A 23,691-nucleotide genomic window follows, 5' to 3' on the forward strand; every position below is an offset into this window, starting at 1 on the left:
TTATATCAGATTCCAGATATAAGTGATATCACATGGTATTTATCTTTCTCTTTCTGACTTACTTCACTCAGGATGAGAGTGTCTAGTTCCATCCATGTTGCTGCAAATGGCATTATGTCATTCTTTTTTTATGGATGAGTAGTATTCCACTGTGAACATATACCACATCTTCCTAATCCAATCATCTGTCAATGGCCATTTGGGCTGATTCCATGTCTTGGCTATTGTGAACAGAGCTGCAATGAACATGGCGGGTGCATGTGTCTTTTTTAAAGAAAGTTTTGTCCAGATATATGTCCAAGAGTGGGGTTGCTGGGTCATATGGTAGTTCTATGTCTAGATTTCTAAGGTACCTCCATACTGGTCTCCATAGTGGTTGTACCAGCTTACCTTCCCACCAACAGTGCAGAAGGGTTCCCTTTTCTCCACACCCCCTTTGGCATTTGTTGTTTGTGGACGACTTAATGGTGGCCATTCTGACTGGTGTGAGGTGGTATCTCATGGTAGTTTTGATTTGCATTTCTCTACTAGTCAGGGAAGTTGAGCATTGTTTCAAGTGCTTGTTGGCCATCTGTATAACATTTCTTGGAGAAATGTCTGCTCAGGTCCTTTGCCCATCTTTCCATTGGGTTGTTGGCTTTTTTGCTATTGAGTTGTATAAGTTGCTTGTATGTTCTAGAGATTAAGCCCTTGTCAGTTGTATCATTTGAAACTATTTTCTCCCATTCTGTAAGCTGTCTTTTTGTCTTCTTTTTGGTTTCCTTTGCTGTGCCAGAGCTTGTCAGTTTGATTAGGTCCCATTGGTTTATCTTTGCTTTTATTTCTGTTGCTTTGGGAGACTGACCTGAGAAAATATTCCTAAGGTTGATGTCAGAGGATGTTTTGCCTATGTTCTCTTCCAGGAGTTTGATGGTGTCTTGTCTTATATATATAAGTCTTTCAGCCATTTTGAGTTTACTTTGGTGCATGGTGTGAGGGTGTGTTCTAGTTACATTGATCTGCACACAGCTGTCCAGGTTTCCCAGCAACACTTGCTTTGAAAAGACTGTCTTTTTCCCACTTTATGTTCTTGCCTCCTTTGTCAAAGATTAATTGACCATAGGTGTCTGGGTTTATTTCTGGGTTCCTTATTCTGTTCCATTGGTCTCTATGTCTGTTTCGGTACCAGTACCGCATGGTCTTGATGACTGTGGCTTTGTAACAGTGCCTGAAGTCTGGGAGAGTGATGCCTCCTGCTTGGTTTTTGTTCCTCAGGATTGCTCTGGCAATTCTGGGTCTTTTGTGGTTCCACATAAAGTTTTGGATGGTTTGTTCTAGTTCTGTGAAAAATGTCATGGGTAATTTGCTGGGGATTGCATTGAATCTGTAGATTGCTTTGGGTAGTATAGCCATTTTTCAATATTAATTTTTCCAACCCAGGAGCATGGAATATCTTTTCATTTCTTTACATCTTCCTTACTTTCCTTGATTAATGTTTTATAGTGCTCGGCATATAAGTCCTTTACCTCCTTGGTCAGGTGTATTCCGAGGTATTTGATTTTTTGGGGGTGCAATTCTAAAAGGTATTGTCTTTCTGTGTTCCTTTTCTGATATTTCATTGTTAGTATACAGAAATGTGACTGATTTCTGAGTGGTAATCTTATATCCTGCTCCTTTGCTGAATTTGTTGTTCAGTTCAAGAAGTTTTTGTGTTGAGTCCTTAGCGCTTTTTATGTATAGTATCATGTCATCTGCATACAGTGGCAGTTTTACCTCTTCTCTTCCTATGTGGATGCCTTTCATTTCTTTTGTTTGTCTGATTGCTGTGGCTAGGACTTCCAGTACTATGTTGGGTAACAGTGGTGAGAGTGGGCATCCTTGTCTTGTTCCAGATTTTAGTGGGAAGGCTTTCAGCTTTTCTCCATTGAGTATTATATTTGCTGTGGGTTTGTCATAAATGGCTTTGATTATGTTAAGGAATGTTCCCTCTATACCCACTTTAGTAAGAGTTTTGATCATGAATGGATGTTGGACTTTGTCAAATGCTGTTTATTTTTTTTATTTTTTTTTTTTTTGTCTTTTTGTTGTTGTTGTTGTTGCTATTTCTTGGGCCGCTCCGGCGGCATATGGAGATTCCCAGGCTAGGGGTTGAATCGGAGCTGTAGCCACCAGCCTACGCCAGAGCCACAGCAACGCGGGATCCGAGCCGCGTCTGCAACCTACACCACAGCTCACGGCAACGCCGGATCGTTAACCCACTGAGCAAGGGCAGGGACCGAACCCGCAACCTCATGGTTCCTAGTCGGATTCGTTAACCACTGCGCCACGAAGGGAACTCCTCAAATGCTTTTTAAATGCAGACACACTGTGAAGACACAGGAGAAGATGGTCATCCATATGCCAATGAAAGGGGACTCAGACAAAACTAACCCTGCCAACACCTTTGTCATGATTTCAAGCCTCCAGAACTGGAGAAAATAATATCTTATTTAAGCCACTCAGTTTGTGCTGTGCCATTACAGCAGCCCTAGGAAACTAATACACAGACCATTTTTATTGTTCTTATAAACCAACACTTTCTCCCTCCTATCAGTACCCACCATATTCTCTACGCCCAGTGAAATAATGATTTTGCTTGAAAGTACTCATCAGATCTACATATATTTTTCAATAGGGTACAAATGGTCCTCAAAGTTCCTCAGTCAGCTACACGTTTCTGTATTTGATTTTTTTCCTTTCTAATGCCTTCCTGACTTTGCCTGCTGCTAATTGTTTTTCTTGGAAGTGTTATTCATTCTTTGGCCTTGTACCACATTCATATTTTGGAGCACAGAACTTTCAGGAATCCTCTTCCTCTTTTCCGACAAGTGATCATTCTGGCTTGCACACTGAAATATTTTCCTCACACTCATTAAGCTTAAGCTTGTTAAATTTGTGCCACAGTGATATACAAATATTCCTTGCAAAGTGTCAAGCAAGTTGAAAATGAAATATATGAGATGCTACTTTTTCTGAAAGTTGGGAATTTTACCTGTCCCTTTACTTAATTAATAATTCAAAGATATGTTTTGGTGTCAAATTTGGTTAAATATTCATTGATACCAAAACCTAATGATCAAACTGATAGTTGAAAATAATTGAAATGGTGGCATCTTCTTTGACTACTGAATTCAGGCTTCCCAAATGCCTATAGCTTTGGGAGTTTCTGAAAGAAAAAAGAGAAGAAAAAGAAGGAGTGTCTTAGAGGAGGAGGGAAGAAACTGAGCAGTAAATTTAGTGGTTAAAATAAGTTGTTTTCCCTTTTGCAGTCATTTTATTATCTACAGGTTTATACCAAAACCTTTAACACCTATTGTCCACTGCATTTTATTAGTATAGTAGGAACTGGGACTATTGGTTATATTAATGACTCAAACCATGATTCACCATCCTCCTACATTGGAATTATTTAATGTGATTGGTGAAAATGCAAATCCCTGGGCCCATTCCAGACCTACCAAATCAGAATCTTGAGGAGGATATGGCTCAGGAATCTGTATTTATATCATGCTTCCATAGTCTTTTTTTCTTTTTCAGTCTGGGAACCACTCTCTTAAGTTCTGTGATGACAGAAAAAGTGATGGTGATAACACCCCTTAACTATTTAAAGAGGAAGGTGACAAAATAGATAGAGCCCAAGGAAAGTGGCATCAAATAGAACAGGTGAGTCCATTGGTATTCTGTTGATGTCACTGTGAACACAGAAAGCATTGTGGGACTGGAAATAATTTCTTGTTACAAATAAAAGGACTACTTCAGAACATGTTGTTAATAGTTCAAAGTTCTCAAGAGATCAATATCTTTATGAACTGAGTTCAATATACTTACTTATAATTGAGTTTTATGGTATTAACACTGATCCTTAAGAATATTTTAAGCTAGCATACAGAGGCTGATCTTTTCCTTTTAAATCAATAATTAGTATACATTAATTGCATAAAGCATTTTGAGCAAACAAAAATTTGGGTTTTCCTAAAAAAGAGAGCTTTCCCAGCAGGGCTTTTAGAAATTACAAAGATATTTTCAATGAGGTAAATAGGAAGTTAGCAGCTAATTATTGTCTCCTCTGAAAAAGAATGTTGACTCCCACTGATAAATCATCATATACCAAGTCAGCATGTGTTAATTTAGTTCTATGATTCTCTGACTCCTGTATCTACTCTGTAAGTCACTCTTAGGAGTATTACTTGGCAATTATTTTAATAATTATGACATACCATATCATATAATTTTAAAATGTTCTTTCACTCATTACTTACCTTGTTCTTCATGGACCCAAGCCTCAATCCAACATGTGTTTCCTGATCCAAGTTACTATCCTGACAAATCTTTAGGGTTATACATTGTTTGCCAGCTTCTTTACTCATGATAGAGGGTTGAGGCAATTCTTACCTGACGAAAGATTTCTGTGATATCAGTTAACTGCCTGGATTTCTAAAAGACTCCTGTTTCTGAAATTCTTATGAATATATCCCACCAGCCTCTCAACAGAATTTCATCCTTCAATTAGTATTGGGCCTTTTTGTACTTTCTGTCAGTTTCAGTTACCAACTTTCCTTGGGTTTCTGTATTAGGATTCTCCAGAGAAATAGAACCTATATATTACTATATTATATATACAGCATATGTGTATATTGTATGTGTGTGTACATACATATACATATAAAACAGATAATATATATTATGTATATAATATATATAATCATAGACATAGACAGATTTATTGTAATCACTCATATGATTATGAAGGCTAGCAAGTCCAAAACCTACAGTGTGGGCCTGCAGATTGAAGACCCAGAGGAGCAGATGAAATCAAAAGGCCAGCAGTCTAGAGATCTAGGAGAGCTGATAGTTCAGTTCCATTCTGAAGGCAATTTTCTGGAAAATTCCCTCTTATTTGAGGAGGCCAATCTTTTTGCTCTATTTGGACCATCAACTGATTGGATAAGGCCCACTCTCTTTAGGGAGGGCAACCTGCTTACTCAAAGTACACTAATTTAAAGGTGAACTCATCCAAAAATATATATGTTTAATCTCATCCCAAAATACATGTTTTTAGGACCAAGTTAACATATAAAATTAACCATGACAATGCTTTATGCCCCAGCCACTGTAGTCTGCCCATTTGACTGGTTTTCATCTTCCAAATATGTGATAGATTCATTTCCAATCCCAGCAGCATCTGTATCATAGTAAAAGAAGGTTGAGTAACAGTTTATAATTACTCCCAATCTATCCATTCTACTCTAGGGAACATAATCATGCCAAATTTTGTGGCAACTGGAACATGTAAGTGCTGTTTTTTTTACTGAATAATGAATGAACAAATGGCATTATAGAGTTGCATCACAAAAGATTATGTCCATTTCTTATATATTCATATCATTTTAGAGTTTATAGAAGGCATGTATATATATAAATATCAAAATATTTCTGATTTTGATTTAGCAAAATACTAAGAACCCAATTTCTCTGGGAGTACAGTGAACGAAGAGACTTAATCTGGCTTTGGGACATGTGGGAAATGATGGAATGGCAGAGCACTGGTACTCAACCAAGGGAGAGTTTTCCCCTGGTCAACATTTGACAATGTCTGGGTCCATTTCTGGTTGTCACAGCTAGGGGCACCACTGGCGTCTAGTGGGTAGAGACCAGGGGTGCTACAGAACACCCTAGAATGCACAGGATAATTCACAACAGTGAATTATCTTCAGTACTAAATGTCAATAATGCAGAAGTTGGAAAATCATGGGGAAAGACATTTGAGCTGGAACTTAAAGTATTGGTAAGGTTCAAGTTTTTATTCCAGTTAAAGGAACTGCCATAAACAGATAAGGGTGTAACAAAATTTGGAGGTTGTTCAGAGAACAAGGGATAGTCAAATTTGTAAGTGGAGAGGAAGTGAAATATGATTAAGTTTGGAAAGGAGAGTTGTTAGGGTTTAGAGCAGTGCTTCTGAAACTTTAGCATATTGGAATCACCTGGAACTTTATAGCACTCAGTGGAACCCATCCCCAGAGTTTCTGATTCTGTATGATTGAGATGAGGTCTGGGAATTTGTCTTGCTAACAAATACCAGGTAAGGCTGATGCTCTTGGTCTGTGAACCATGTTTTTAAGAATCAGTTTTCAGAGAGTCAGAGATGCCTGAAAAGATGTCAGGAATTCAGTTTCTAGGCAAGAAGAGGGCCATGAAGTGGAACAATTCTTTAGAAAGATTACTCAAATGGCAACATATACTACACACTGGATTAGGGAGAAATCAGTTCAGAAAAACAGACCAATTGAAGGTGATGCCAAGAGTCACTGGAAGGCTTGAATCCCCTGCAGCAGTGACCTGGGAAGCCTGGGAGACCTGGAGCAATGTCCCTCTATCCATAATTCTCCCTTGACCCCAGCTGTGTAATTATAGTTTGCCTGGGTTTACTCTTAGCCAGTTATACATGATCCTTGGCTCTTTGTAATGAATCTCCTGGGATAAACCGTAAGCTGACAGCAGTTAGACAGGCTGCCTGGGCTGTGCTTAATAAGTGGGATTGAGGTCACAAAAGCTAGGTGACAGGGCAAGAGAAGCTCCCTTAGATAACCAAATCACTTAAAATTGTGTTTCTTTCTGGGTCAAAGAAAAAGAGCAGAGATATTGCCTCTGCCCTTGCCTCATCCCATTTTCCAAATTACACTTAAAGGGCTTGGATAAAATCCATACATCAAAAAGCCTTTGTGCAATAATGCAAAATGTAAAGGGCCTGTCAAACAGATGATCTGTTTTAAAATCACACACGATATCTCGGAATTCTAGCAATCAGAGGGGCTCACTTAAACTGATTAGAATGCTTTTCCAAACCCAATTTTCTCTTCTTGGCTGGAAAGTGTTACTTGCTTTATCTATGATGCTTGGTACCACCAGCCCTAGGGCAAAGAAAAAAAAATGTTCCTTCTAAGCAACTGATCTGAACCTCTTGAGAATAAGGAACTCTTTATCTACAAACAGAAATCCTGCATACAAGCCAGCTGGAGGCTACTGCCTCTCTAGAGGGTCCTGCTGCCTAAAGCCTTCTAAACACAAACAGGAACTAGAAAAAAATCGGACAAATGAAACACACACCAAAATGTTCCATCTTTCCTTTCCAAGCTTTTTTACTCTCTTTCCAATAAAGGAACTACCTATTTTTTAACTAGGGGAGAGGCTAGCATCTTCTGACAAAAATCCTGCCCCATTCTTGATCACCATTTTTTCTCCAGAGATTTTATCTTTTAAAGTATGTTTACCCTTCCTTTCGCCAGCTGCTCAGCATCACCCCACACTGCTTCAGTGTATTCACTTTCTTTTACTCTGACAGTTACTGAGGATGTGTTAATAAACAGAATACTAAGTTATTTTTCCACTGAAATATGTATATTTTAAAGGCTTGGCCTGGGACTTAAAGTGGAGGGAAAAAATGAACGAAGGAGGCAATGGAGACAGGAAGAAAGAAAGAAGGGGGGGAAAGGAGGAAGACAATTAAAATAGCACTACAGAAAAATAGCCAATTGTCCAAAACGCTTTGGTGATACCAGGGATAATTGTTATGCGTCCCGGTTGTAGGGCCCCAGCCCTAGAAATTTAGATTCAGTAGGTCTGAACTAGCTCTCTGATGCACATTTCCAGCATTCTCCCCTGGGCAGTTCTGATGTTGGTAGCCTGAGGAAACTACACCTTGAGAAGATTTGCAGGCTTAGATTGTTCCCAAGCACACAGTAAACAGCCTGTGCTTGTTGTCAAGATTTGCCAGCTGAGGGGAGGGAGGGATGATAAACAGCAGCTGCTTAGATTGGAAATGTCTGGGGAAATAAGCACAGGTGGCAGGAGATTTACCCTACATCTCCTAAGGCTCCGAGCACAAGATGCCCATCTGCTGCAGGCACGCAGACAGACCATTTCCCTGTCCCCGGCTGTGGGGTTGCTTTCTCAGACCCCTCCTCACGCTCTCGGGCAAAAGCCTTTTGCTGTAGACTGAACTGTGTCTCCCCCTCCCCCCCAAAAAAATTCATAAATTAAAGCTGTAATCCTCTGTGAAGGATTAGGTAGTAAAGGCTAAGTGAGGCTGAAAGAGTAAAATTCATTCTAATAGGCTTGATGTCCCTCTACGAAAAGGAAGAGACACCAGAAATCTTTATCACTCTGTGAGAGCACAGAGAATAAGCCACATGAGGACACAGTGACACGGTGGCCCCCTGCAAATCAAGAAGAGAGGCATCATGAGCACCAACCATTGCTGGCACTGTAATCTTGGACTTTCAGCCTCCCGAACTGTAAGTAAATTAATTTCTTTTTTTTTTTAAGAAAATTAATTTCTGTTGTTTAAACCCCTCCATCTATGCTATTTTGTTATGGCAGCCTGAGTAGACTAATAAACCTTTCTTGCTAGGTCATTTAGACATTCTTCAATCAAGTGACCTTTTTTCAAGCCCTAAAACCCTAACACTACTCTACTCAGGTTTCAAGGGAATCCAGGTCCCAGAAAAGCTGTGGGATATAATTCAAGAACCCTGTGGAACTTGGGGCTGGGGGTAGAGAGGTGCTCAGAACTACCACACTCTTTCAGTTATAATATGCGTTATAAATAGGAATTTGGTGTCTTGGCTTCTAATCTGATTGCCTTTCTTAGATTGTTTGTACAAGAAAATACATTCCGTAATCCAGATAGCTGAATTTTAGCCAACTTTTCTAAGTCTCAGATTGGTTCTTTTTCTGGTGATGGAACTCCCAGGAGTTCTGGGATAGTTCTGATTAAAACATTCCATTGCTTCTTTTCTTATAAATGTCTCCACACTATCAAAGCCAGAATATATAGTCATTTTATCTATGATAGTTCAATTTACTCAACAAATAATTTCTGAGGAGTTCCCGTTTTGGCACAGTGGAAACAAACCTGACTAATATCCGTGAGGATGGGGGTTCGATCCCTGGCCTCGCTCACTGGGTGGCAGAGCTGGCGTTGATGTGAACTGTGGTGTAGGTCACAGATGTGGCTCAGATCCCACGTTACTGTGGCTAAGGTGTAGGCCAGCAGCTGTAGTCCCATACAACCCCTAGCCTGGGAACTTCCACATACCGCAGGTGCAAAATGCAAACAATAATAATAAAATAATAATAATTTCTGAGTGCTCAGTATGTGCCAGACAATGTTCCAAGTACAGAAAAGCAAAAGTGAATAGGACAAAAGGAAGAGACAAACAAAAACAAGGAGATACACACAATCAGGTAGTGATAAATGCAACGGAGCATGGCAAGGAGAATGGGGAGTCCTAGTTTATTCGGGGTGATCCTAGGAAGCCTCTCTGATACAGGACGTTACAGCAGAGACCTGAAGAAAGTGAAGTACCCAGCCATGTGTGCCTCTGAGCAAAGATCGCTTCACAGAGAGGGAGTAGCCCAAGAACAGCTACCTCAGCAGAACCAAGCATAGTATTTTTTAATAAAAGTCAAGGCTTTGCAGTTTGAATGGAGTAAGTAAGGAGATAGATCTATCAGAAGTCATGGAAATGGCTTAATCATGCAAGCTCTCCAACTGAAATGTTGTCTTTATTCTGAGTTAGATAAAAGTCATTTGAAGGAGGAAATCCGAAGAGTCATGTGACTTATGTTTTAAAATGATCTATTTCTTCTTATGTGGAGAACAGTCTGCAAAAGTCACGAATGAAAGAGATGAGTTCCTCCTATACAGCACAGGGAACTATATTCATTCTCTTGGGATGGATCATGATGGAGGAGAATATAAGAAAGGGAATGTATACATATGTATGTATGACTGGGTCACTTTGCTGTACAGCATAAATTGGCACAATTTGATTGTAAATCAGCTATACTTTTAAAAGAATGAGAGAGGTCAGCTAGAAGGCTATTTTATTATTGATTAGATGACAATGATTTAGACTATGATAGTGGGAATTGGTTGGGTACTAGATATAGTTAAAAGGTAGAAGCAAGAGTTCCCTGGTAGCCTAGTGGTTAAGGATCCAGCATCATTACTGCCTTGGCTCGGGTCACTGCTATGGCGCAGGTTTCATTCCTGGCCCCAGAACTTCTGCATGCCATGAGCATGGCCAAAAAAAAAAAAAAAAAAAAAAGATAACAGGAACGATCTTTGCTAATAATTGGATGTAATGTGTCAGATAAAGGGGAATAATGAAAATGTGGGAATTTGGTAAATTTAGTTGGCTTTTCCAGATTTAACCACTTAAATAAATGGTTGCATCTGTCTATAACAATTTGCAAAAATTACAAAATATTAACAATAGTCATCTCTAATGATGTACTTATAGAAAATAGTTGCTGTATTTTGCTTAGTTATAATGAAAGCATATCACTTCTATAATTTTTAGAAGTTGTAGATACATGAAAAAATTTTCTCTGGTCATTTTAATTTTATGGGATTTAAGATACCATTTCTATTGCATGGGGCCCTTTCTAAGAGCAACCTAACGTAATTGATTCCATCCCTTTATTTCTCTAATGTGGAGATAAAGGATACTAAAATAATACTATATGTTCAAATGTTTCAGTGATATTAGTTTTCAAATGCCATAGAAAGTTTTGGCTGTTGCATGAACTAAAAGCATGAGAAAAGAAAAATAGGAATAGAGTATGTAAAACTTTTTGAGGAAGCTTTTCTTCTTTTCTTAGAGTCTTGCCTCCAGCAATTCTCTGGATCCTAGAGATAAAATCAAAAGCATGACTCACTCTTGCTTTCAAAAATGAAGGAAGCACCCTTTAAACTTTGAATCTTGTCTTTGTGTTTTTATAAGTAATATATATTCACACACATCTATAGAATTGTATTCATGCACACCTGGCTGGTGGTAGTTTTATTAGCACTGATTCAGAAGAAAAGACTCATGAATATCAGATATCAAAGATATGGGCTCTCGATAGACAATGAAGAATAACAATAGGCTTAACTTAAATTCATATAAAAGCTTTATTTCAATAAAGCTTGTAATATTTGCATGCTTTTTTCCCCCCACCAAATCTTTATGTATACAGCTTCGCCAGCACACACACAAAAAAATCCCCTGGACTGACAGGGCTATATTTGTTTTAAAAACTTCTTGGTAAGTTATATTATTAGCATTTAAAAATAATTCAAGCCAAAAACAGACACCCATAAAAATATTCGTTAAAATAGTCCTCATATGACATCTAAAATCTATTCAATTACATTCCTTTTGAAGAAATAAAATTATGTTAATCTTGGGAAAGTTAAATATCAGTGAAGCAGGATATATGAAGGAAATTTTTTTTTTTCTTTTTTCCTTTTCTAGGGCCACTCTCTAGGGCGGCATATGGAGGTTCCCAGGTTAGGGGTCGAATAGGAGCTGTAGCCGCTGGCCTATGCCAGAGCCACAGTAACACCAGATCTAAGCTGCATCTGCAACCTACACCGCAGCTCACAGCAATGCTGGATCCTTAATCCACTGAGCAAGGCCAGGGATTGAACCTGCAACCTCGTGGTTCCTAGGTGGATTCGTTAACCACTGAGCCACAATGGGAACTCCAGAAATTTTTTAAAATAATGGTTTGGCTTTAAAAAATAACATCAGGTTAATATTTTTAACTAAATATGTTTGTTACAGAGTTGAAGGGATTATTAACTGAATCACACCGTACATGAATTATATTTCTAAAAAAAGATCATGTAGCACTAAGGACCCAACATAAAATTGTATAAAAGCAAGTGTGGCATCAAGCTTCAAAAAGAAAGCACAGAATTTCTGCTGTGGCACTGTGGGTTAAAAATCCGACTGCAGGAGTTCCCGTCGTGGTGCAGTGGTTAACTAATCCGACTACGAACCATGAGGTTGCGGGTTCGGTCCCTGGCCTTGCTCAGTGGGTTAACGATCCGGCGTTGCCATGAGCTGTGGTGTAGGTTGCAGACGCGGCTCGGATCCCGCGTTGCTGTGGCTCTGGTGCAGGCCAGTGGCTACAGCTCCGATTCGACCCCTAGCCTGGGAACCTCTATATGCTGCGGGAGCGGCCCAAAGAAATAGCAAAAAGACAAAAAAAAAAAAAAAAAAAGAAAAAAAAATCCGACTGCAGTGGCTTGGGTCACTGTGGAGGTGAGGGTTCAATTCCTGGCCCAGCACAGTGGGTTAAAGGATCTGGCATTGCTGCAGCTATGGCATAGGTTGCAGCTGCTGCTCAGATTAAATCCCTGGCCTGGGAACTTCCATATGCCATGGGTGCAGCATAAAAAAAAAAAGAAAAAAGAAAGCACATAGGCAAATTTTAACACAGACAAGATATTGTAACTCAAAAATATTATCGAGTATCTTGAGGATAGTATAATCCAAAATAGCTTTTAGAAAGAAAAAAGGATCATGTCATAACAAAGTGATTTTTAAGTATGTTAAATAAATATAAGAATAAAAATAAATCTAAATATTTTCCTTATTTTCATTTTGTGGGAACAGAAAAAGAAGAAAACAAAGACAAAACATTAGTTGCAGTAGCTCACATTATTCTCCTTGCAAAATTAAGTTACCAAGATAGACCATATGTTGGACTGTTACATAAATTTTAATTAATTTAAAAGGACTGATGACTTACAAAGCATGTTCTCTGATTACAAAAGAATTAAATTAGAAATTGACTACATAAAGATATCTAGAAAATACCCAAATATTTGAAAATGAAGTAACACACTTCTAAATAAACCTTAGGTCCAAGAATAAATGAAAAGGGAAATAAAGTATAAAAATACTTTATTTTTATACTAAATAAAAATAAGAACATGACAAAAATTTGCAGGATGCACCTAAAAGCATGATTATAGAAAAATACATATCATAAACTGCACATATTAGAAAAGGAAAAGGTTGCAAATCAATAGCCTTAACTTCCACCTTAAGAAATTAGAGAAAGAGAAATAAACTAAACCAAAAGTAAGTAAAAATAAAGGAAATAATCAAGATGAAACTGGAAATAAAAAACAAAACCCAGAAAAACAATAAAGAAAGTGAATTCAATAAATTATATAAATCTCTGGCCAGAATGATGGGGAAAAAAAAAAAAAGAGGGAGTGGGGAGAAAATCAAATTACCAGTATCAGGAGTCAGAGAGGTGAACATCACAATTGATTCTACAGGTATTGAAAGAGTATTTTTAAATATTACAAATTACTTTAGGCTAATAAATTAAGCAATTTAAACTAAATGGACAGTTTCTTTCAAAGCTACAAATTACCAAAGCTCATTCAAGAAGAATGAGATACAAAATGAATAGTGTTCTATCTTAAAGAAATTTGACTAGTTGTTTGAAGCATCCCCCCAAAGAATATTGCTTCAAATTGCTTCATGGAGAAATTCTACCAATTAATAAAGAATGGTACCATTCTACACAAATATCTCCAGATACTTGAAGAGGAGGGAGTACTTAATAAATTTTGCATTGTCAGCATTATTCCAGAAACAAACCTAGGAAAACACATTAAAAGGAAAGAAAACTTCAAACTAATATTCCCCTATGAACATGAATATTAAAAATTAACAAATTTTAACTAAATTAAACAATATATGAAAATGATAGTTAATCATAACAAGTTTATCCCAAGCATGCAAGGTTGGTTTAACACTCGAAGAATAGTCAACATTGTCAAGACATCTCTTCTCCCCAACTTAATCTATAGATTCAGTGAAATACCAGCAAGTTATTTTGCGGATATCAACAAACTGATTTTAAAATGTATACAAAGAGGCAAAAGACCCAGAAGAGCCAACACAATACTGAAGGAGAAGAACAAAATTGGAGTTCTGACACTACCTGACTTCAAGACTTACTATAAAATTTTAATAATCAGGACAGTCATATTGGCAAAATAATACCCAAATAGACTATTGGAACAGAATAGAGTCTAGAAATCTATCCAAATATGTACAGTCAACTGGTCTTTGACAAAGGAGCAAAGGTAATGGAGCAAAGATAGTCTTTTCTTTTTTTCTTTGTATTCATTTGTTTATTTATTTTTGCTTTTTAGGGTTACACCTGCAGCATATGGAAGTTCCCAGGCTAGGGGCTGAATCCGAGCTACAGCCATTGGCCTACACCACACTACAGCCACATCAATGCAGGATCTGAGCAGAGTCTGCGACCTACACTACATCTCACAGCAATGCTGGATCCCCAACGCACAGAGTGAAGCCAGGGATCAAACCTGCATCCTCATGGATCCTAGTTGGTTCGTTAACTGCTGAGCCACGAAGGGCACTCCCAAAGATAGTCTTTTCAACAAACAGTGCTTGAATAACTAGACATCCACATGCCAAAAAATAAATAAATAAATCTAGGTGTCAACCTTACAACCTTACAAAAAATGGAGCATAGACCTTAATGTAAATAATACTAAAATCTAGAAGAAAATTTAGGAGAGAAACTTAAATGAGCTTTGATATGGCAGTGAGTTTTTAGATACAACACCAAATGCAGGATCCATGAAGGAACTTGATAAGTGAAATTTCATTAAAGTTAAAAATTCCTGCTCTGTGAAAGACAATGTCAAAAGAATAAAAAAACCCACAGACCGGGAGAAAATATTTACAAAAGACTCATCTAATAAATGCTATCCAAAATATTAAAAAAGAACTCTTAATCATTAGAAAACAAACAGCCTAGGAGTTCCCATTGTGGTTCAGCAGAAATGAATCCAACTAGTGTGCATGAGGATGTGGGTTCGATTCCTAGCCTTGCTCAGTGGGTTGGGGATCTGGTGTTGCCATGCACTATAGTGTAGGTCACTGATGCAGCTCAGATCCTGCATTGCTATGGCTGTGGTATAGGCCGGCAGCTATAGCTCTGACTTGACTCCTATCCTGAGAACTTCCATATGCTGTGGGGGTAACCCCCCCCACCAAAATAAAGGAAAGAAAGAGAGAGAGAGAGCAAGCAAGCAAGCCCAAGTAAAAAGTGGATCAAAAATCTTGACAGGCAAGATAAGATATACAGATGGTAAACAAGCATATGAAAGGATGTTCCACATAATATTACATCAAGAAAATGAAAATTATAAACAATGATATACCACTATACACCTACTAGAATGGCCAAAATCCAAAACACTGACAACACCAAATGTTGAAAAGGAAATTGAGCATTCATTGCTGATAGAATTGAAAAATGTTATAGCCAGTTTAGAAGAAAGTTTGGTGGTTTCTTATAAAACTGAACACACTCTTTTATCACATAATACAACAATCATGCTCCTTGGTATTTACCCTAATGAGATGAAAACTTATGTATATACAAAAATCTTTTTTTTTTTTTTTTTTTTTTTTTTTTGCTTTTTAAGGCCAAGCCTGTGGCATATGGAAGTTCCCAGTTTAGGGGTCAAATAACCGCTACAGCTGCCAGCCTATGCCACAGCCACAGCAATGCAGGATCCAAGTCACATCCAGGTCTACAACCTATACCACAGCTCATGGCAATGCTGGATTCCTGACTCACTGAGAGAGGCCAGGGACTGAACCCACATCTTCATGGATTTGTTTCCACTGTGCCACAATTGCAACTTCTACATTTGAAAAATTTTAAAAGTGTTTTTCATAATTGCCAAAACTTGGAAGCTACCATAAAGTCCTTCAGTATCTGAATGAATAAATAAATTGTAGTAATCCAGACAATGGACTATTATTCAGTACTAAAAAGTAATGAGTCATTAAACTATGGAAAGACATGGTAAATTCCTGAATACATATTACTAAGTGAAAATAGCCAATTTGAGAAGGTTACATACTGTAAAATTCCAACTATATGACATTCTGAAAACAGGAAACTATGGAGACAGCAAAAAGATCAGTGGTTTCCAAGGGTTGGGCACTGTGAGAGATGAATAGATGGGACGCAGAGGATTTTTAGGGCATTGAAAATATTTAGTATGACATTAATGCTGGATACATGTCATTATATATAATGACAAATATATTTGTCCAAACCCATAAAATGTACAGCACCAAGAGTGAACCCTAATGCAAACTATTGACTTTGGGTGATTATGATGTCTCAATGTACACTCTGGTGGAGGATGTTACTGATAGGGAAGGGTTTGCATATGTGGAGCAGAGCATATGCGGGAAATCTCTGTACCTTCACCTCAGTTTTGCTATAAACCTAAAATTGCACCCCCAAAAAAATATTTTTATGAAAAAAATAAATCTTCTACATTAACTGGCAAAAAAAAGAAATACATATGACCATCTCAATATATGTGGAAAAAGCATTTGTCTAATTCCAGTATCTATTTGATTTAAAAAAAAAAAAAAAAAAAAACTTGGCAAATTAGGTATGGACGTGAATTTCCTTAACTTGATAATAATAAACTACAAAAACTTACAGGTAACATCAATACGGCACTTCATGGTGAAAATTTTAATCATTTCACCCCTGCAATCAGGATTAAGGCAAGAATAGCCACTTTCACCACTTATATTCAACTTTGTACTGGAGATTTTAGCCATCTGAATAGGCAAGAAAAAGAAATAAAAGGTATCTAGATTTGAAAGAAAGAAATAAAACCATTGTTTTACATAAGATTGTTTATGTAGAAAATCATATGGAATATACAAAAAAGCTATAACAATGCACAAGTAAGTTTAGGGATACAAATTGTAGGATACAAAAGCAATATACAAAAATCAATTATATTTTTCTACACTAGCAAAGAATAACTAGGAACTGAAATTTTTTGAACTATGACTTATAGCACCATCAAAAAAATATGAAATGGGAGTTCCTGCCGTGGCTCAGTGATTAACGAATCTGACTAGGAACCATGAGGTTGCAGGTTTGATCCCTGGCCTTGATCAGTGGTTTAAGGATCCGGCATTGCTGAGAGCTGTGGTGTAGGTTGCAGACGCAGCTCAGTCCCATGTTGCTGTGGCTCTGGTGTAGGCTGGCAGCTACAGCTCCAATTAGACCCCTAGTCTAGGAACCTCCCTATGCCGTGGGTGCGGTCCTAGAAAAAGACAAAAAAAATATATACATGCAAGTCCTATACATTAAAATCTATAAAACATTGCTGAAAATTTTTAAAAGATATAAATAAGTGGAGAGATATGTCTATAGGTCAGAAGACTTGGTATTAAGATGCTAGTTCTCCCCCCAGTTGATCTATAACTACAATGAAATCACAATCAAAATTACAGCATGCTTTTTTATAGAAATTGGAAAGATGATTCTAAAGTCCACATGGAAATGCAAAGAACCTAGACTAGCCAAAACAACTCTGAAATAGAACAAAGGAAGAAGAATTACAAGACTTACCTCAAAGAGTTATTAAAAGCTACAATAACCAAGACATTATAATATTGGCCTGAAGACATATAATCAGATTAATACAACAGAATAAAGATTACAAAAATATCTCCAAGTACATGTAGATAACTGATTTTTGCAAAAGCTGTCAGAGCCATTTAGTGAAAAAAGAATGATCTTTTCATCAAGTTTGTTGGAACAATTTGATAACCACATGCCAAAAAATGACCATCAATCCATAGCTCTCACCATATTCAAAAATTAACTCCAATGTACCATATACTTAAATGTAAAACCTAGAATTATAAAAGGTCTAAAGCAAAGCATAGAAGAAATCTTTTTGACTTTGGGTTAGACAAGTTTCATTAGATACATTACCAAGACAATCCATAAGAGGGAAAAATAAGTTAATGCATATTTATAATTCCTTATAATATTAATAACTCCCTTTTGAAATTTACCATAGAGGATGAAAGTTAAGCCGTAGGCTGGGAGAAAATGTTGGTAAATCACATATCTGATAATAAAGAGATTATATCCAGAACTTAGCAATAAAAAAAAAAATCCAATAAAATGAATGAGGACATTATTTGAACAGATCCTTCACCAAAGAATATACGTGATGGCAAATAAGCACATGAAAAATGTTCAACGTAATTAGTCATTAAGGAAATAAAAATTAAAACCAAAATAAATTAACACATTAGAATGTCTAGTTAAAAATAGTAGTCATCTCAGGTTTTGATAGAAAAGTGGACAAGTAGCACTCTGTTCACTGGCAGGGAATATAAAATGGTAAAACCACACTGGAAAGCAGTTTAGCATTAATTTTTGAACTTAGGCAGACTTCCAGTCTGAGCTCCAACGTATAATGAACTTAAAAGTCATCACTGCTATCTTCACAACAAAGAAAAGCTGGCCAAACTGAAAAATCAAACTGACTTTTCTGGGCCCTGTTAGAAAACTGAGGTTACAGGTTAAACTTGAAATCTGAAGAGACAGAATACAGAGAATCAGAGTTGAGATCTACGTATATGAACCAGAAGCCCAGAAGCTGCTAAAGCCACAAACTGGTAGGAACATTAGATGTAATGGTGAGGAATTGCTAAAGGCGAAGTGTGTAATTGCAAAGAATTGTAATGGTGAAGAACTGCTGGTGGTGTAATTTAATTTCTGGTGATGTAATGTAATGTAATTGTAATAGTGAGGAAATGCTGGAGGCTAATTGTGGCTGACTAACCTGAAAGTGAGGAACTTCTGGAGACCTCAGAACTAAAAGGGGCCCATTATTTTCGTGGACTTTCCCCCCAGAATCCCACCAGGTTTTCATGGTGATGACATGAGAAAGATCCCCTCTTGTTAGTGATCAGGGGAAGGAAAGAGTAACCACTGTTATTGGATGAGACACATCCCCAGACTTCTCTGCAGTAAAGACCCACTCTTCAAGGAAAATCATGCTGCTACACCAGAGCACAATTCTGAAAATTTATCTGACTAGAAAAAGGGACTTCCTCTCCAATCAATAGGAGACAGGGCTTCAAAGAAATAGACCAGGAATAGAAATTAATATATCAAGAAAGTATATGTCTTTTCAAAATATTAGCTGAAACTGAAGTTCTGATTCAAGTATATTTTAATGAAGCTGCTCAAAATTTAAGATTAAAATCCTTGCAAAATCAGGGAGAAAGATGGAGCGCTGTCTGTTAAATACAAATGTAGAATGTTAAGGCTAATTTTTTTCTACTTTAGTCTAATGTAGCCCGGAATGGGGATGGACACATTAATTAAAGAGAAAGAGAGGATTTTCTATGACATAAAAAATAAAAAAGGGATAATCTAATATTTTATGGGAGAAAGCAGAAAAGATATTTATAGTTAAAGCTTATGATCTCAGTTGGCTGAATGGTAAAGCAAAAAAGAAGGAATAATAAGCAAATAGAACCCAACTTATAACTCTAGGATGCCAAGTATCCAAACCCTACATGTCTCTAGAACTTGAAGAGATGACACTCATGCCAAGAACACAGAAATGAATGAGTTTCTTTTCTCAATAGGAGTAGGGCTTCTGCAGAAAGAGCTAAGGGACTTCATCTTCTGGAAAAATACAGTTCTGATGTGGCTAAAATCCACATCTGATAAATTCTTGAAGTGTCTCATAGGCAGTTTTCCTCTTCACAAGACTGATGTTTTAAGTGACAAAAGGTACTCTGGACTTAATTCAGACCAAGCATTAGAAATTGTTTTTTATCCTGTAAGAGACACAAACATTAGGCAAGTAGGAAGATGTTAACTTAGAAATAAGGGGGACCCTGGGCATATAATATCACCTAATTAGGAAAGCACATTTCCTAAAGTTAGACACTGACACCATGACCTGACACAAGAAGAAAAGCTGCGTTAAATAAAATTATGACAATTAAATGCAAATGTTCCTTTATGAGACAAGAAGAGAGAGATATAAAGAGGACAGCATGATAAACTGCAATGTCTATAAACCTACACAAGATGGGTCAAGGGATCCACTTAAATAATCAAGACAGTGTAAGAAAGATAGTTCCAAAGAATACACTGCAACAAGTGAAAAATATTTGCTTAGTACAAGAAGAATAAGAAAACATAGATCTATTACTTAAAGCAGTTATCTTATGTATTAGCCCATATCTCTTCCTTTATCTTCCCCGTGATAACTATACTGAGTTGATGTCCACCAGCTAGGTACCAGACAGACTGTCTCATTTAAATCTAAACACAACACTGTGATGTGGATATTACCATCCCCTTTTTCACAAATAGGGAAGTTGAAATTTACTCACAGGCACACAGTTAGCAAGTGGCAGTAACAGGATTTGAACTCAGGCAGTCTAACTCCAGATCTCATGCTTTTAATTATTATACTCTATTATCTGCTGCATCAAAAGAGATCATTGAAAATGGAAATGACAAAACAAGCATAAATGTGAAAGCATTGAAGTCCAAGACACCCAAGAGGCATGTAAACACTCTAAATGAGTTTTAGCCCCCTAGCCAACATCACTTACCTTTAAGGGAACTAATACTTTATATCAATGAGATCACTGTACTTCTGGCAAGGATCTATGAAGAATACTGGAACAGTTATCTGCAATCAAAAGACTAGAGTCAGATAAATAATTTCTCAAGTTTTTATAATAATGAAAAATTTTAATTTGCATTAACAAGAGACTGTATTATGTCCATCCTAGGAAAAATTATAGCTGGTCTATCAAAAAGAGTTAAGAAAGTAATTGTTTGGTCAGTAAAGATTCGCCTGTATTCATTAAGAATGAGTCATGGCATGGAGCTCCCGTCGTGGCTCAGCGGTTAACGAATCCGACTAGGAACCATGAGGTGGCAGGTTCGATCCCTGGCCTTTCTCAGTGGGTTAAGGACCCGGTGTTGCCCTGGCTGTGGTGTAGGTCGCAGACGGGCCTCAGATCCTGCGTTGCTGTGGCCCTGGTGTAGGCCGGCGGCTACAGCTCCGATTAGACCCTTAGCCTGGGAACCTCCAAATGCTGCAGGAGTGGCCCAAGAAATGGCAAAAAGACAAAAAAAAAGACAAAAAAAAAAAAAAAAAAAAAAGGAATGAGTCATGGCAGATGAAAATATATTTTAAAATTTAAAATACTAAAATAAATTCTGATGCTTACCAAAAAAAATTTTTTTTTTGCTTTTTTAGGGCCATACTCGTGGAATATGGAAGTTCCCAAGCTAGGGGTCTAATCAGAGCTACAACTACCGGCCTACACCACAGCCACAGCAACACCAGATCCAAGCTGTGTCTGTGAACTACACCACAGCTCATGGCAACGCCGGATCCTTAACCCACTGAGTGTGGCTAGGGATTGAACCTGCAACCTCATGGTTACTAGTCAGATTCATTTTTGCTGTCCACAAAGGGAACTCTGTTTGTTTGTTTGTTTTTGCTTTTTTAGGCTTACAAAAATTTTTTGATGAAAGCAATAGCATTTATCAGATGTAGGAAAAACCATGGACTGAATAGTATACTCAAGATTTTTAAGTGGCTGCACAAGTTTATGAAAACAGTTTACTGGTAGAGCAAATCAACCAGGAGAAAGTTTTTAAATGACTTTCTCTTTTAATGACTTTTTAAAAGTGAATTTCTTCCCAGACCTTTCTGGATTAAAATTTTTATCAACAAAGATACAGAGGACTTCTTTAGCATATTTAAGAATGATTAAAAGGGGAGGAGATAATAAATGCATAGTTTTCCAGAAGGATTTTCGTAGTATCTCAACAGAATAGGATGATGGACAGCGTCTAACTAGATATAATTTAATAAAGATAAATTTTTAAAAGTGTGCACCTCAGTTAAAGAAACAATTGTCCTGTGTGTGTGTGACAAGGTGAAAGAGATGTGGTGTCCCAAGAGCAAGCACAAAAATGTCTTGGGATTTTGTATTGACATATGTTCCATGTGAGTCAGCAGAATGCTCTGAACTGGATATCCCATAGGGAACCATTGCTTTTAATCCTGTGTGCCAACAAGTTAAAAAGCATTCATAAGAGAACGACCAGGATAATCTATGCTCAGAGAGAAAAGCATATGAAGGAAGTCTTAAGGATAAAACACTGAGGCTGCTTTGCCTGCAGAGAAGTATGTGCTCATGAGTTTTAGTACCCTTGGGTACAAGTAACAGTTCCAATTCAAATTGGTGTAAAATATAAGAAAGTGTGTTTTCTTACATAATAAGAGTTTCCAAACTAAAATAGCTCGAACATGGTAATCAAGGCATCAAACTCAGAGAATACCTCTACTGATGTCTCACCACAAAGAGGCAAGAGAGAAAGAACTTTTTCCAGAAGACTTCTCTTGTGATGGCATTGGTCAGAGTTGTGTCTCATTACCAGTCTTTGTCACATCACTTTCAAAGGAATAGGATTAATTCCACACTGACCAGGACTCCTCAGAACTAGGAAAAGGTCAAGTTCCTCTGCAGCATAATGATATATGAGGAAGGGAGTAGGAATTTAAGAAAAATTGAGAGTTCTGTTAGAGATAAAAAGGACACCAACCATGTCTACCACACATGTCCTAGGGAAAACTTAATGGTAGCTTTCAATTATTTAAGGGTTGCCATATGGAGATATATCCTGTGGCTCAAGAGAAAGGAATCTAAGATTAATGTTTGGAAGTTAAAGGTGGCTATACAGCAAGCCAGTAATAAATGGAATTTGCTGCATAATGAATGATTCCCTCACTCCACATGTATCCTCTAGAGGGAAAGAACTGGACTAGATGCCCTCCAGAAGTCTTCCAACCAAAGCCCAGCTTACAATCCTGTAAGTTTTGTCCTCCACAAAAGCACAGCCAATGAGATGAGTAGAGACAAATTTGGGCCATTGTCAACCTGCAAAATAATGGAGGGCTCCCTGGGACTAAGGCGTCTAGTTCTGAAAAAGATGCCTTGTATTTGCCAGCTACTCCTCCACAGTGTTAACATCTGCTGAGAGGAGCACTGTTTTAGAATCTGCACAAAGATGCCATGTGTACTGGTTAGCATGACAGTCCTCAGCGGGTTAAGGGCCTGATGTCACTGCAGTGGCTCGAGTCACTGTGGTGGCTTGGGTTCCATCCCTGGCCCAGAAACTTTTATGTGCTGCAGGCACAGCCAAAAAAAAAAAAAAAAAAAAAAAGCAAGGAAATAACTTTTCTTTTTCTCTCTCTTTTTTTTTTTTTTAGGGCCACACCCTCAGCATATGGAGGTTCCCAGGCTAGAGGTCCAATCAGATCTTTAGTTGCCGGCCTACACCACAGCCACAGCAATGCCAGATCCAAGCCACATCTTCAACCTATATCACAGCTCACGGCAATGCCGGATCCTTAACCCACTGAGCGATGCCAGGGATTGAACCCAAGTCCTCATGGATCCTAGTTGGGTTCGTTAACCACTGAGCCACAATGGGAACTCCAAGTAATAGCTATTTAAATACTATTTATATTTTGCAAGGCACTTTTTCATTTTTAATATAGGTCTTATGATTATTCTTATTTTATAGGTGAGGAGACTGAGAACCAAGGTTAAATACCATCAGTTTATAAATGCCAGGTTTGAGTTTTCTAACCCAAGCAGGTTTGCCTGAGTCCAAATTAAGTACCCTGAAAATAGAAACTCTTCTTCTTCCTCCTCATCTTTCTTCCAATTCCTTTTTCTTCTTCTACTGAGTTTGCAAATCTTTCTCTGGTAGGGATAATAAAATATTTTTATTATAGAATACTTATTTCTTAAACCCCTTTAAGAGCAAAATTCTGTCCTGCCTATATTATATTGTTCACTGAGGAGTTTTATGCTTTTCCATGAACTCAAATTATTTAAATATCACAACAATTGTCTCTTTGCGTCATTTGATTCA

At 37.5% G+C, this 23,691-nt stretch overlaps 1 protein-coding gene across 3 annotated transcripts in view; it reads left to right on the forward strand.

The window, feature by feature from the left end:
* The first annotated feature begins 3,470 nt into the window (after positions 1 to 3,470).
* Positions 3,471 to 23,691, forward strand: part of CBLB (Cbl proto-oncogene B) — a 308,592-nt gene continuing 288,371 nt past the window's right edge. For 2 of the 3 annotated variants that reach the window (XM_084991426.1, XM_084991434.1), the window contains exon 1: positions 7,629 to 8,309. The gene's annotated coding sequence lies outside the window, so the exon portion shown is untranslated. Of the gene's footprint in view, positions 3,682 to 7,628; positions 8,310 to 23,691 lie in introns of those variants that run through there. The other variant, XM_084991427.1, reaches the window with a different exon arrangement.

The sequence above is a fragment of the Sus scrofa genome, chromosome 13, assembly GCF_054392235.1.
Source record: "Sus scrofa isolate SSC_HxYL_T2T_F1_AM1 chromosome 13, Sscrofa_HxYL_maternal_Yorkshire_Landrace_v2.0, whole genome shotgun sequence".
Lineage (NCBI taxonomy): Eukaryota > Metazoa > Chordata > Mammalia > Artiodactyla > Suidae > Sus > Sus scrofa.